Source organism: Protopterus annectens, chromosome 2.part0, assembly GCF_019279795.1.
Source record: "Protopterus annectens isolate FY-2018-M chromosome 2.part0, PAN1.0, whole genome shotgun sequence".
NCBI classification, from domain to species: Eukaryota; Metazoa; Chordata; order Ceratodontiformes; family Protopteridae; genus Protopterus; species Protopterus annectens.
In genome coordinates this window covers 1,814,253,438-1,814,270,410 of record NC_056728.1, presented here as the reverse complement: position 1 = coordinate 1,814,270,410, position 16,973 = coordinate 1,814,253,438, and the positions used below count along the sequence as shown (strand labels likewise).

The following is a 16,973-nucleotide window of genomic DNA, read 5'->3' as shown; positions in this document are numbered from 1 at the left end:
CTTTTTCTTGTCATGTAAATGTAGTTACACACAGAGAGACATGGAGACAATTATATGGAAAAGCTGGCAGTTAGGAGAGCCAGCCAAAACCTACACCTCTATCATAGGCTGCTGATATGGATACTTCAAGAAAAGAGATAGGTAGTAGCACGGGAAGCCTGAACCTGAGCCAAAGTTATCGTACTGGACTTTATCTGGAAGGAGTTATTCTGGGTGGGGGGGCTGATTGATGGCAGTGTGGTTGGTAGCCACAACTCTGATTTGGAGGCACAATTGTCAAAATACTTGACTTTGCAGTGGAATTGGAACAGGGAAGGATGACAAAGAGAGACAGATGAGAAAAGCACAGTTCTCAATTCCCATTTTTCAGAACATGAGGGACATAGCCAAGGAGGCTTCCGACACTGAAGGGCAGAGGGAAGTCTGTATAGTGGGTCCTGGGTTACTGTACAGAGACTGGACTTTTGAAAGAGGGATAAAGGGAGAAGTAACACAACAGCTGGTAGTTCCAAAGGCCTGCCATAAAATGCATTTAGCCATAGGCAATGAAATTACATTTTCAGAGCATATTGTTATAAAATGGGCAAAAGAGAAGCTTATGAAAAATTTTTATTCCTCATCCATTGGAAAAGATGTGAAAGGACATCGCAAGATATGAGAACATTGTCAAAATCTTTGCAAGGCTGGAAATACAACTAAGGTTGTTTTGGTGTCATTGCCTGTTAGGAACAATTTCAAAGGGTAGCCATATATGTTGTGGGTATGTTAAAATCCTAGGTACCACAGATAAGGTGTATATCTTTGTAGTAGTAGATTATGACACTAGACAACCTGAGGAAGCGTTTGTGTCCTCTACTGAGGCAGAAATGGTAGAAAATGCTCTGGAAGAAATTTTCAAAAGGCTAGATTTTCCACAGGAAATAGTGGTGGAATAAGGGGCTAACTTTATGCTAGGTCTGCAAACATGTTTGTGAAAGCAGGTTTTAGCTATTACCTAATACAGCAGTGCTCATATACTGGATGGTTTTAAGGCCAGTTGCCCTTCACATTAATATTTGGTACTAGTGGTGCAGATTTAAATATCATACCATCACAAATTTCTGTCTTGAAACAGGTGAGGTTCATGTACTCTTTTACCACATGTATAATAGCACATTTTGAGCATTACTATTTTTTGGCTTGAAGCATAGTTTATTTTTCAGGCATTCAGAGCAGAAAGTTCAGGTCTTACAGTTGTGATAGGGAACCATTACTGAGTTACATCAGCAGCATCTGTACCTTTATATGGTGCTGTAAGGAGGAAATGTTTATTGAAGTACCTATGGAGGTCATGAAAGTAAAAAATGCAGGTGCAGTTCCAGAAAAAGAGAAAGGAGGCACAGGGTACAAAAAACTGATTATTTTGCAGTAATTCAAATCCAATTTACCTTGTTTCAGTGATAAATAATCACACCGGAAAGTACTGGAAGGTACTGTTATAGTTCCTTTTAAGTGCTATAGCAGATTTCAAGTTGTACTGCTGACAAAGTGCAAATTATGGGCTATATACACTAACGCACTATACAATAGAGCTGTGTGATGTCATTAATATTGCATACACTGCACTGCTTTCAAAAACACCACAAATGGGTTGATTGTATTAAACATTAGGGCATACATACTTAGTGTCATGCCTAATATACACCATATGTTTTTTAAACACATTAGTAAAAAATAGATAATGTTTAATGCATTTCAGACTTAAAGGATATATTTAAAAGATAGTTACTAGAAGAATGCTGTGTTGGCCGCATGAAACATCAGCATTACAAGTTACCCTACATAACAGTGGTACATATGTATAAGCCAGACTGATTTGGCATCCACAGTACATGTCCTTCAAAAAGCAGTAGATCTGCAGCACGTCATATTGTATACATGTACAACATAGCACCAGAGCCCGGACAGGCTCTGTGATACCTGCATCCTCCCCGTCCTAAATGCAGTGGTACCATCCGGACTGTACCCTGTAATACCAGTCTGTACTCTAAAATATCTTACACTCTGTTTTTACTGAAGTAACAGTACCCTCGGACAACACAAGAAACCAATGCATGAACCAAGATACTAAGATAGAAAAATTATGCTCTTCCTGCAGCAGTTCAGAAGGTTTTTGTGTCAATTCTCTAATATGGCATTTTCTATCTAAACTACTACTACTAGTCATGTAAGCCAGCTGCAAAATATGTATATATGTATGTAGGCATTTATTTGTTTATGATATTGAGGATGCATTCTTCACTACTGACCATTTTCAGGTGCAAATGTATTACTCAGGTTGCTGAGATGTGAATTCTTGAGTTCTGTTAATATTGGTGATATTACTTAATATGTTTCATTCTGTGACATTGCACTCATTAACAAAGAAGACCAGCTTAACAATTTAGTGTTTTTTAATTATTGCATTATGGTTACTGTATATAACTAGTAATACATCACCATGAAGTCAAACAAGACAATTCTTATGCTCTACAACTGATTAAGCCAACTTTAACTGAGCCTTCTCACTGGAAGAATTTGTCAGTGTTCTGCAGTAAACATTCTTATCTGCTTTAGGCTTTAATAATATTGCTGAAAGTAACATTGAAACATCAACCTATCTGAATGGCATTGCACATACTTCTGTAATATAATGTATGTGTGTGAGTGTGTGTGTGTGTGTGTGTGTGTGTGTGTGTGCACATGTATACATATAAATATATATATATATATATATATATATATATATATATGTGTGTGTGTGTGTGTGTGTGTATATATATATATATATATATATATATATATATATATATATATATATATATATATATATATATATATATATATATATAGATTCACTATACAATCTCAAAATACTGAAATATTGAATTTCAGTATTTTGAGAATGAATAGTCGAAAACCTACATACCCAAACACACAAAACCGTGAATAGCACAATTGCGACCACACACACACACACACACACACACACACACACACACACACACACACACACACACACACACACACATACCCCTACCTAACTACACTAAAACAAACAAAACAACACACAAAAACCCAACATAATGCCCACACGCACAACTATCCTACCTATAAGCAGGGGGGCAAGCTGCCCTGCACCCCCCCATGTGGGGGGGGCTGCACCCCCCCAACCCTCCACTTATATATATACTAACTCCGAGGTTGCACTAAACATACAAACACACAAAAAACACCACTACACACACTAACATCCCTTTCCAATACCCTTAAACAAAGACCACTTACCTAAAACCCCAGATAAATCCACAAACCGCACCGCACGTCACGAATGCGACACCATGATAGCAGATTCAGCATTTCCATAGTTGACATACTGCAGTTTTGCGTAACTGCACTTTTGTGCATTCTGTCTTGACATATTGTTGACTTTTCATTCTGTAAACATCTTTCTTGGGTGTTACCTGTATGTATGTATGTATGCTTTATGTGCACTATATAGGTATAGTTGTATATATGATATATAGGAGTTGCAACAATAAAAGTTCCTGTTTTGAAAATGATCTTGAAGCTGCATAACAGGTACATTACAAAAAAGTGTTTTCTAGACTCCAATTCTTGTCATAGACTTTTTTTTACTGAAAAGTTAAATGGTGTTGAAAGACATAAAGTTAGCAATAATATTGAAACAACAGACTACCTGGAGGTGTTGTGAAGCTTAAGTCTATGAAGTTGGACTTCTCCAGGGCTTCCTCAAACCTGGACTATCTAGTATTCTCCTATGATGCTCTCATTTGAAATGAATTTTTACATTTAGAAAATGCTGTCTGTTTTTGTTTTTGATGTCTGTTATTTTGGATACTTATTTGTATAATGGGTATTTTAATGTGAGTAACTAGTCCTTTTCCTTCATTGTCAGAAATGTGTGCTTGATAGGGTTGCTTGCTATAGTTTTTTAGTTTTAATTAGTATTTTATATTATCCACTTTGTTCTAGAAATTTTGTTTTATTTTTATTTAAATATACCCATGCGTTGCTTATTTCATTTTAGTACACCAAATCATTGGTGATAGATACGAAGTGTACATGTCTGACAATAGTTTATTATTTATTTATTATTTTTATATTTTTATTTTTACATTTGTTAACCGGGTTAGTCTGTCTGGGTTCTTAGAAGCCCTTTTTCAGCAGAGACCCGAGGAGAAACGCTCCCCCCCAAAAAAACGTTTTAAGTAAACAAATAGTAAGAACAAAGATAAACACAGATCACATTTTAAGTATACATACTTCTGAAGTAATTACATAACATGCAATAAAGGAATATACAGAATGGATGGAAATACAATACAATACATATATGGAAATTTTCACATAGTGTGGTAAGAAACTAAGCAGAAATATGGTAAGACTAAGGTCACTACATTGCAGAACCAAGGTAATAGGCATGATGTAAGTAAATATACAAATAAAGTTGTGTGAACTTTGGGAGTTAATAAATACATTAAAGAACAGTAATAAGGAATTTTGGGAATTGATTAACATGAGCTAACTCAATGAGTTTCTTTTTGCAATTTTAGTCTGATGCTTTATCCTAAATTTGGCATGCCTTTTATAAGGTATGTTTCAGTGAAATAATTTGGAAAAAACTGTATATCAAACTGGGTTGTAAGGCTGTATCATGGAAGACAACTGCTACATTTGTAAGAAACACAGAGCAGGCAGACACACCAGAGAGAGGTTCTACATAACAGAGAAAGCGCCCCTTATATTATAGCACTGTCCCACCTCTTGTGGTAGTCTGGCTCCTGATCTCTGGGTCTTGAGATGGTTTGAAGAAAAGTATCCAAGTAACAATGTTTGAGGGATGGAGGCAGTTTGGAAAGTATCACTGAAACATGGAAAAGGGATTGGAGCTGTAGTCCAATAAAAGAGAAATTAATGGAATTATCCTTTTTTGTATGGGATGAGTGGTATCCATAAATACAGTTTGTTTACAGGTCAGCTTTGACAAAAATCCAGCGCATTCTGGAATACTGACATTTGTTGATTTAAAAGATACCACATTCAGTGGGACTTTGAAAAATAATCTATCAATGCATTAGTGATTTTTTTTATTTTATTTTACTTCTTATTTTCTGTTTTTCTTGTAAATAAACCTCATTATATGGGCCTTACCACCCTACAATACTATTTACTGCATAAGGAATTTAGGTTAATCACTGACCGCATCCCTTTCCAAAGTCAATATCATCAGAAAGATTGCAACCCAATATTGCCCAGATGCGCTTGGACCCTACAGCATTATAATGTTAAAATCTATCATTGTCTATGCTACAGTCATTTGAGTGTGGATGGGCAGTCTTGGGTATATGTCCCATCCAGTGCTGCTAGAATTGGTTCTATACTAGGAGAGTCATGTGACATAGTAACTGCTGAACATGGAAGAACAGTGTTTGTACTGGTAGTTGCATTATATCTCCTGTATGTATAAGAGTTAGGGTTGCTTTATAAAGTGGTATGTCATGGAAGGGAACTTCAGAGTACCTGGGAAAACACAGAGTATTCAAGGAAGGAGGAGAAAGTATCTCCATGATAAATAATGAGGGCCAAGTTCCTAATGTGGTATATTATGACCAATCACCTCTTGAGATAGCCAAATTCCTGCCCTATGGGTCTAGAAAGCGTCCCAAAGAGGGGTCTTGATGTGGCTATATGTGAAGGATTAAGGCAATATGGAATATATCTCTAAAACCTAGAAAAGTGATGGGAACTGTTGTCCTCTACAGGAATTAATCCTGCCTGTATTGGAACGAATTTTGATTATACTTTCATTTATGGTATTTCTCCATATAGGAACTGTAATGAAGCATCATATTACAGTGCCAGGTATCAACACACTGTTTCATTTAACAGATTTATACAAAAGAAAAACAAGGCCTTTTGAACCTCATGATCCCCTGCATCTCTAAATATACTAACTCTAAGATTGCACAACCTTGGAAATAAGGAGAAACTACTTGTCTCCACAGTTCTGCGATCTCAGCAGAATAACTACTTGTACATTGACTAAACACAGGAGTCAGTATAAACAAATGACTAATCCTACTTTGTGTAACAACAGTGTATATTTGCCATGAATCTTTGCCCTGTATTACTGTTGCAGTTAGTTGGTTACATTAGGTACTATGGAAGATAACAATTTGTTCATTAGATTTTTAATTTATTGTATTTATCCTTTGTTGACCAAGTTAGTCCCACTAGGCTAGTGGCCTCTTTTTGGGGAGACTCAAGGTGATATTTTATACCATTAGGGAGATGTTTGGCCAAGGCATCAGGGAACTTCCCCCTACTCTTTTCAGTGTTGCAACAGGCCATAGGTTAGCCACACAAAATGGAGGTAGAGGAGGAGAGTGTTGCTGTAGAATGAGAAAGCAGAAATGATGTGAGCACAAAGGAAAAGACAGCATAACTGAGTGATGTTTGACTGGAGGAAGACAATTTTTTGGATGGTGTTAAGAATGTTGTTTTGCTCGCAAATGACAAGACTATTTCAAATTATGTGGCTCATAGGAGTACTACACTTACTTATAATGGAATTAGATGAGGGTGGTTTGGAGACACAAGTTTTGGGATGAATGATTGATGAAAATGAGTCAGCTGATGAAATTGCATAATCATGGTTGGACATAGTTCAAAGATGCTTTCCTGAGGAACAGGGAAGCAAAGAAGAGGCAGACTTCATGCTAGATATTTTGGAAAGAGATGGAAGTGGTGAGAAAGGTTTTTTGGGACAGGGGCAAACCAATTTATAGGTTTCTGAAATGTCACAATGCTTCTGTTGAAGTGGAACAGTGTCAGAGCAGAAATATTTTTGGTTAGTAACTGAATACGTTTCTGCATCTGACAAAATGTAGGCATGACAGCTCGTGGAAAGCATGTATTATGTTGAACAGACATGCCAATGGCCAAATATAAAGCCATTGGTATTAAAAGCTGTTTAATTTTTTTAAAAATAAAACTTTTTTTTTTTTGGCCGATCTCAGCCATTTAAGCTGAGGGCAGTGGCACACAAACATGGGGGTGCCGAAAATAAAATAAAAAAGTAAAAACTGCATTATTAGAGAAATCTGCATTTTGCCATTAAAGTCAATGACAGGCAGAATGTAAACAAGACAAGGGAACACCGATTGTGAAGGGGAAATGGTGTACTTGAGAATTGTAACTATGGACCTACCTGGGGTATGCAAATGAGGGGACTTATACTGAATCACAGATTTCTCCCAAGTGGCAGCCTGCACCTAACCATGTAGGTGCAGGAACAGAGAAACATGAAGGCAGGACAAGAGGATGACTGCTGTAAGCTGATTGGAGCCTTGCAGCCTGTGTTTGCCCTTAGCTAAGCAAAGCAAAGGAAGGGGGAGTGTCAGCACTGTTTACTTTGCCTAAACGGATGTGCACAATGCACACTAGTCTTTAAACCCTGAAGAAAAAAAAAAGAGAATATAGCAGCAGTGTGTTGACATTGGAGCACTATGAATGCATGGCATGCCTCAGGGCTTCAACTACCATGAAACTGGGAAGTGGAAATAGCAGTAGGAAAGCAATCAAGGAGAACTAGCATAGCTGGCAGGTGGAATGTATCAGAATCAGCCAATTACACAGGCAGTAGGCTAGCACAGCACTATAAACCATGCAAACACCTTACAGACTGGATGTAGGGGAAACAGCAATAGGAAGGCAATCCAGGAGAATTAGCATAACTGGCAGGTGGAATGTATCAGAATCAGCCAAATACACATGCAGCAGCCCAACACACTACTATAAATCAAGCAAACACCTTGCAGACTGGATGTAGGGGAAACAGCAGTAGGAAAGCAATCCAGGAGAACTAGCATAGCTGGCAGGTGGAATGTATCTGAATCAGCCAAATATACATGGAGCAGCCCAGCACACTACTATAAACCATGCACACACCCTACAGACTGGCTTTTCCCATAAAATTTACCCCACTGTTGTACACCTAGGGAAAGTGGGGGGATGTGGGGGGTGAAACCCCTTACATCGTTTAGGTAAATATTGTTTTCTGCAAAGAGTTATTAATTGCAGTTATAAATATCCATGTGTATGGTTTAAAATGGTTTAAAATTTGCCCCCCTACACCCCCCAATGTGGGGGGCTGTGCCCCTCCCCCACGCCCCCCTAATTATATATACTAACTCCAGGATCGCACTACAGTGGGGAAAAGGGCATATACCTTTTACTTTAATGTGTCAGTGTTATGAGTTCCAGTCAAATGAGTTTTCAGTCTTTTGAGCTTTCAGTGTTTTGGTGTCAGTCAAATGAATTTCAGTCAAATTAAATTTAGGTCATATGAAGTAGACCAGTCCCTAGCCATAAGCAGCACCCTGCACACATCCAGAATGATGCCTCACTATGAACTAGAAGGATTGCTAGGAACACCTCACCCACTTGCCCATGTTACCCCAGGGGAATCCACTGGCTTGCAGCCTGGTAATGCATGACTGACAAAATGCAGTGGCCTGCATCACTCTCATGTGGTCTACAGGCCACTGGCAAATGCCCATGGCTCACCCATACTGCCATCATATGCTTCACCCATAGTGCCTTCATATGGAATGTCATAGGGTCCTAACTAACAACATAACACATTAAGCAAAAAAACAAATGCAAGGCCATGCTGACAAATGCCAGTAGCATGCCTCTCCATGTCCTAGAGCAAGAATTGTGGACCAAAACATAAATATTGCTGTGATAAAGGTCAAACTATAGAAATACATCTGAGATATTGTTCCCATACTGTTGGGAAGAAGATAGAATTACAGGGGGGGAACATAAAAGCATGGATATCATGAAGTGTGTGAAGTCTGAAACTCAAATGTCTGCTCATACTTTCACCTGACTGCAAACACATGAATGCATAACCACAAACCTGCTTGTAAACCACAATGTGAAGGGAAATTGACCTGATATATGAGTCCTGCCTTTGGATAACCTGGCCAAATCTGTACAGCTGAGAGGTATGCCCACAGCAGGATATGGCCATTCAGTTAAGTTAAGAAATGCACAAGAAGGGGACCCCCAGCCAGCATAGCACCAGACCCATCACTCAATTGTCTGTAGCTACCCCTTCACAATGGCAGGATTGTGCCACAATGTCTAGTCTTTGCCTCACAAGATTGGTCTCTGCTTCATTGCTCTTGTATTTCCCTGGTAAACAACTGTGAACAAACAATGATATCTGTCAGTAGTTGATGACACAATACATTACACTGTAAAACAGTACATATGTCCAAAAATATATGCTAAAACAAAACATGTTACAAAAGCAACACAGACAGTAATAGGAAACTTAGTTACACACAGTATCCCCCTATATTTGGACCAATTGTGTCTCCATATTGGCAACCTATCTACAGATATCCTGCAAAAATAGTTTGCTAGGTGTAGCTGTAGCACACAAAACTCTGGACTGGAGTACAACTCTCCCTGCAATGGATTCCCACAAGCAATATAGAAGGTCATACTGGGCATGCTCTTACACATAGAGAATGGATCCCCACACTCAATATAGAAGGTAATACTGGGCATGCTCCTACACTAAGAGAACTAAAGCCCATGTCTGACACCACAGTGGACCATAGATATCTATTATCTGCAGATGTCCGTGCATACACACCAAAATGTAAACTGTTGGGTGGGTGGCCTAATGGTTAAGGTGTTGCCTTACAAACACAAGGTACAGGGTTTGAATCTCACAGGGGAAAATTGGCTAGGCTTAAAATGGCTCGCAAGGGCAGTTAGCCTAGTACTAATCTATGAACCTATCTATGAACCTATGTTTGGTCTACACACACACACACACACACACACACACACACACACACACATTGGACAGGAAAACCCACAGCCAGCTGTAGGTGACATATATGTGGTAAATCTCCATCTGTTCTGTGTGATGCGCACACATATCTAAGGCCAATATACTACAATAATTCAAACATACACACACATACACATGGGGAAGAGAGACACAGAAAGTGAGAGAGACAGTATCATTATGAAGCCTTTCCCACCCAGTACACATCCAATAGCCTCACTGTACACTATCTGCTGATGTATGTCACCTTAGATGCACCTTTGGAGAAACCTCAGATCTGTAAGCTCAATAGTGTGTGCAATAAATGCATAACTTACTAAAGCAAATAAGTAAATAGGTAGGGTTTTGAATCTCGGTCCTGGCACCTGTGTGTGTGTGTGTGAAAGAATTACAGTTTTACTCCATCCCCACTCAGTACACATCCCATCACCCAATATATGAACATGTGCTGCAGTCAGTCACTGTACAAATTCCTTTTGTTAGCTCTCACCCCATAGGCTCTGCTGTGCTTGTGATAACTGTGTAACAGTAGAGTACCAATAACTATTTATGTAGCAATCCTAATCACGGTCTTGTCAAATGTAAAGGTGTGTCTGTGTGTGTGTTTGTAGGTGAGTGATTCTGAGGCCATTCCCACTCACTCCATTTCACATTGCCCTCCTTTATCACTGCTGCTGATGTCACTCACCTTTAAAGATACCTTTGGACAATTCTCAAATATGTAAGCTTCATGGTGCTTCTGATAAATGTGTAATACTATAGTGCTGTAAACTAATTAGGTAGGAGTTCTAATTTTGTCCTGGCAAATGTAAAAGTGTGTTTGTTTGTGTGAGAGTGTCTGTAGTTGTAGAGATGTAGTTTTGAGGCCATTGGCACTTATTACACTTCCCTTTCCCCTCCTTTATCACTGCTGCTGATGTCACTCACCTTTAAAGATACCTTTGGACAGCTCTTAACTATGTAAGCTTTGTGGCATGTCTGATAAATGCGTAATGCTATAGTGCTGTAAACTAGTTAGGTAGGGGTTTGAATCTCATTCCTGTCAAGTGTGTGTGATTGTGTTGTTAACATTGGGATCCATATCCATTGGGGGGTGGATTTTGCTACACTTTTGTGTGGTCCACCCAGCAAACTACCAAATGTCCACTGTACAGGACCCAGTTTTGTGGTAGCTGTGGACACTCTTCAGTCCTATAATTTGTTTGTCATGTGATATTACTATAGAACAATATGGATTCCAAAACAAGGTATGTGGTCCTTGTAGTCCTGTAATACAATTCCACACTCAGGAGTCAAAGGCAAACACACTCATCTATTCATTAATCCCTATGTCACTAAGTGGACTGCAAACTGACTCACAGATGGAACTCACAGTGTGAAAGCAGTGGACTCCATGTCAGACTGCAAAACCATCATGAGTGTTGTCAGACTGCCAGTCATGTGTGGAGTATGGCAGGTTCTTGTCCTGTGTTCAGTCTTGTGTGTTGTGTGTGGTTCTGATATCCAGCCCAGCAGGAATAAACTGTGGTTAACAATGTTTGTAGACAATTGCTAATTGGGGGCTCTGTTTACATCCCCAGATTATGTTAACATCCTGCATAAAGTCACCACTAACACCTCCAACTGTTGTCAGAAAACTGACCTTAGTCTCAGTGTCAAGAAATGTGTCCCAATTCCCTGTTGAATCAATGTGTTGTCCACAAATGACCACATCGATAGTAGTCCGATGGAGACAGATGTCCTTATAGAAAGTCTGTGAACACAGCTTGACAGCAACCTCTCTTCTGACCACCACACTGCCACTGTGGACAGAAAGTCCTTCCATATTGTTTATTGCATAACTAAAGGTGTGTCATCCAGGAATGAAGAGGTCAATGTCTCCCTCTACTCCCCACTTATTAGGCCAAATAGCAGGTCCAATGGCCCATTTGCCATGTAACTAGGTAGACACCTTCAACAATTAGTAAGGCTGCAAGTGTACCTGATATGTATGACCCTAGGCATGAAACAACTGTCTGATATGGAAAGAGGCCAAAACCTCCAAGTGTTCCCGGTCACATCTTGGCTACTTACAGGCAATCCCTGCTTGACTGACAATGCCATGTCTGCCCAGCTATGTTATAAATGCCACAGCTAGGAAACCCAAATCAGTATGCACCACATGCCATAGATACCTCAACTGCATTACCACATTCAACAGAACATGCTTGGGGACAAGTCCATAACCCAGACACTGGCCACATTATGTGATATATGTTGAATACATGTCAATTAAAGCACCTCACTGACACTCTTCAAGAGAAATTCAGATGAGTGGATGGTGAATATAACTGTCACCCTGGGGATCACTCAAGTGGAAGTAGTCAATAGATGGCATGCTGACAAATGTCAGGTGGCATGATACCAGTGTATTCACATGTCTTACTCTTCTCATATCTCCATGGGCATTAGTGTAGTACGCAACCAAGGACACCTGCACCAATGGGCCTTAGTACTGACAAATGTGATTGTGTGCATTACTGAGTATAACAGTGTTTATGAGTTTGTAAACTTGTAGTCGAAAATACTTTGAGGACCTTTTCACCCCACTGAACCCCCCCCCCATTGCTATACTTAGAAAGGGCTGCTGCTGTACTGCACTGTAAAGGTATCTTGTGACACCCTTCACACTATGGGCTACCTTGAGCTTGCAGTACAAGCATAACACTGTTCTACCAATGAGTAGGCAGGTGTGGTTTACCATCTGTGTCCTGGCTTATGCGAGTGTGTGTGTGTGTGTGTGTGTGTGTGTGTGTGTGTGTGTGTGTGTGTGTGTGCGTGTGCGTGTGTGTGCGTGCATGTGTGTGTTTGTGTGTGCACATGTGTGTGCTTGCAAGTATGTGTGAGTGTGCATATTTATAAGAAACAGCATTCTGAGGCCCCATTTTCCAAATACACTGTACATTGCCATACATTACAAGTGATGGCGATGTTGCACACCTTAGAAGAGCCATGAAACAATCTTCATCCTTCTAACTCTGTGGCACACGCGATAAATGCATATCAGTGTATTAGCAATAATTAGATAAGCAGGCAAAGGTTTAAATCTCATTCCTGGTAAATGTGTGATTGTGGGTTTGTCATAGCATTATCATGGGTATGAGTGAGTACTATATCCAATGTGAGTGGGGTGCTCGGTGTAATATTTTTACACCATGGTACCCCCAGTATATGTCCCAAGGTCCACTGTATGAGGACTGCTGTCACCATCGACCATACAGGTAATTGATGACACTCTTCAGCCCAATAAGGCATGTGCTGTGTGCCAAAACTCTGTAACAGTATGGTCTGAATGATGAGATAGACAGGGCTGCTAACTACAGGTGTGGCAAATGTGTGTATGGCTGTATTTGTGTTGGTCATTGTATATATTTCTGTAGCTGATATTATTTCCTGGCCATTCTTACCCAGGACATCTCCCATTGCCATACTGTGCAAGGCCAGTGGATGTTGTTCACCTTAGAGGAACTGTGGAATATACTTCACCCTACTTTCTCTGTGGCATGTGCAATAAATGCAGAGCACTTTAATAGCAAGACCTAGGTAGGTAGTGGTTCTAATTTCATTCGTGCCAAGTGTATATGTTTGTGCGTGTGAGATCAGTATTCTGACTGTGTGTGTTTGAGTGACAAATGTGGCCATGGTTTACAGTTTTACACCATTCTACTCCCAGCACATGTGCTGTCCTGCATCCCCATGGCTGATGCCTAACTCTCACCATATTCTGTAGCACAGACATCCCACAGTTAAGGATTGCCACCATCTCACCCAACCATCTATCTATGACCTCAGCATAATAATGGTGGGCATCTCCAAGATCAAGGATGTTGTCACACATAGCATGAAGTGTTGCATTTGTGACCCTGAGAATATGTCCAGTGTTAGATTTGACATGTGCCTGGCCTCCATGGCAGTCCAAAACATGCGTCTGGTGACACTTGCTGTGGCACTTTTGGCAGGGCCATGATGGGCAGCAGTATACCTATGAGCACCCCTGTCCTTTCACATGTGTGGAATCTGCCTGTTCTCTGGCTATGGAAGGTGTACACACACTATATAGGTCTGTTAGATTTACATGACAAACATGTGTATCATACTCATATTCACAGGTAGCATATGGATATGTGCAATATCCCTGTATCTGGCCTAGCAGTGGCACAGTCAGTAGTGTTTGACAGGCACTCCAGTGTTTGTTATATGTGAGCTGTCCTTTCCTGGGGTGGGTTAGGGTCCTGAGCTGTGTTCTATGTCATAGAAGAGAGAGGCAGATGCTATGGCCATAGTGCTGTTTAGCAAGATATCACTACAGCATGTCTTGCTCAGACATAAAATTTTCAAAAATCCTATTTTGCATTATTAGGAAACACATACTACATTCACTTAATATGCTGACTTGTTTCACATATCATTTTATTATTTCACACTGCACTGGGTTGTATCAGAAGGTTGCATAACATCTTTTTGTTTCACAATGTGGAGTACTGGTAGACAGATGTTTGGAATAGGCTTTTGCATGCCCTTTGTAGGTAATGCTCTTGACCAGGTGATGGCCCGTGCACCAATTGGTGCTCCCCGCTTGCTAATTGCATGCAGAGCAGCTGGGTAGTTCTTCCAATAGCTAATGTCATGGCAATACACTTCTATAATTGAGTACTTAATGTGGGCATTGCCCCTTTGCCTTGGCCATGAGGAACACATCCTGGAGGTATATGGCTATTGGGTGTTACACACAGCAGGTGGGAATAATTCTTACAACAAGACTTGTAGAGACAGACCAACTAAATGGTGGAGAAGGTTACAGACTTAGAGACCAAAGGTGAGTATTGCTGTTATATGGTGTGAATACTGCTAGTTTTACAGGGTTTGTGCATACATGCTACTTCTGCATGGATGTTAGCCTGACAAAGTTATGTGTCTGCATAGCTCTGAACTGTAGGCCTATCCACATAATGGCCAGAGGTTTGCCTGTTACCCAGGCAGGTGTTGGCTTTGGCAAATCAGTGGCATACTTTGGTCATTGCTGCCAGTAAATGGCAACATCCATTTGTATTTCTGACTTCATATCCCTCAGAATAGAGATGTTGCAACCAACCCTGTAACACCTGCAACTTTCTCAGTGTATAACAGCAATATTTAAAATATGGCCCTGTGTTTGGTCCTCTGTCCTCCACTTATATGACAGGTTTTGTCCAGTTTTCATGCAATAGAAGGTTGATAGGTATGGTCTATCAGTATTTAGTGCTGACATTCCTGCTATCATCCTAGTGATGTTGTGGAATAAGACACATTAAGTGCAATAGGTGTCATACATATGAGTACAAAGGCTGGACAGCATGTAGAACCCTGTACATTCAAGGGGTGGGTCTGCAGAATAGTAGGACATGCCTAGAATCAGTCTGTTAGAACATGTGAGAGATATTAGTTATTACATGGACAAACATTCTATAGCTGTTACTTTTCATACATTTCACCATGGGGACTGTAGTGGGTTACAATGTACTTTTCTGGAAAAGGTCTGTTTCCCAGTTTGATCAAACACTTATAACAGAACCATTGTTATGTGAAGAATCAATTTACATTGTATCATTTGATACTGTATCCCCTAGGGGGTTAACTGAGGAGTGTAATTGGAGGCTGTTTAAGAACATACGTAATTAAGTATCAATTGCTTCCTGTATTTAAAGCAAATATGTTTTGTAATGTAATACTTGACGGCAAAACACATTAAAACATTTGTGTGTATTGATGGCTGGTTGTCTGTTGTTTTACTATCTTCAGTCATTTTAGTTATATTGCTAAGAGGTCAGTGTATGTCTGGTCATTGTGTATGGCCTATCCTGAATATGTAGCAGTGTACTGTGTACTTATTAGTTGTATTGTGTAGGGGGCAGCAGATATCAGTGGTATGGGTCGCTTTGTATCATTACCAATGTGTTTGTATGTCCATAGACTGGTCCCCCCAACGTCATCTGTCATAGTCCAGAATTGTACTAAGCTGCTCTTGGCTCTGACAGAGCTGTAAGTTATTGACAACTAAATCATTACTGATTCCACAGTCTTCCTTCCCTATGATAAACTGACTGCACTGCGTGCTATGGTGAAAACATCATAAAATCGTACAGCTCAGATGGCTTAGTGGTTATATGTTTTGACTGTTGGGTACAGGTTCCTGGGTTCAAGACCTGAAAGGGCTGTATATTTTGTTGCAGGCCAGGTGTATATTATTTCCTTTACTTAACATGCCTATATGTGCTGTCATTACAGTATCAAGGAGTGTGAGTCTACTGTATGGGACACGTGTATATATGGGTGGTTGTACATGTGACATGCACTCACACATCCGTCATACACCAGCTACACTACCATGGAGACAAATATAATATACCAGACATTTGACTATTAAAATAGTACTAATTAGTTACCTTTCCTGTAACTAGTCTAGTCCAGATACATATTTGATGTATCCAAGACTGTATGTTAGCTTCTGAGTGTTGCTTAAGTCTGCTCTTCAATTTGTCACTTAGATATGCTAGTTCTCTCCTCTTCTGCACTTTCAATAGCTTATTACTTTAGCACATTACCAGATGTCCTGTAGCAAGTATTTTAGCACACAAAAGTGCTAACAGCACTAGCGTTCTATGAGGAAACAGATCCAGTAATTATTATTAATGGCCACCCCTCCAGGCATGTCTATAGGTCAGTTTCCAGTGCTTTCACCTATTAACCTGCTAAACTTGGCCATCCTGAGGCAATGTAGTTACTGCCTCATGTACACTGACAACCCTCACCTCTTACCTCTCTACACTCAGACTTGCCAGAGATGCAGTTATATATCCAAATTGGAAGCCACACACTCTCTAGCCAAGACCAGAATACTTGGTCAAGAGGAGACGGTCAACACTTCTACCACACTACATACAATACACAGCCCTCCAGAACACACACCAGCACTGCCTTCATATAAAAACACAAACCACACACACACACCTCTGCGAAGGCTCTCAATAAAAAGCTGCAC

General features: G+C 40.0%; 1 protein-coding gene across 2 annotated transcripts in view; it reads left to right on the top strand.

Moving 5' to 3' along the window:
- LOC122793640 (anoctamin-7-like) overlaps positions 1-16,973 on the top strand; it is a 2,355,351-nt gene that overhangs the window by 1,299,380 nt on the left and 1,038,998 nt on the right. The gene's annotated exons all lie outside the window — the stretch shown is intronic.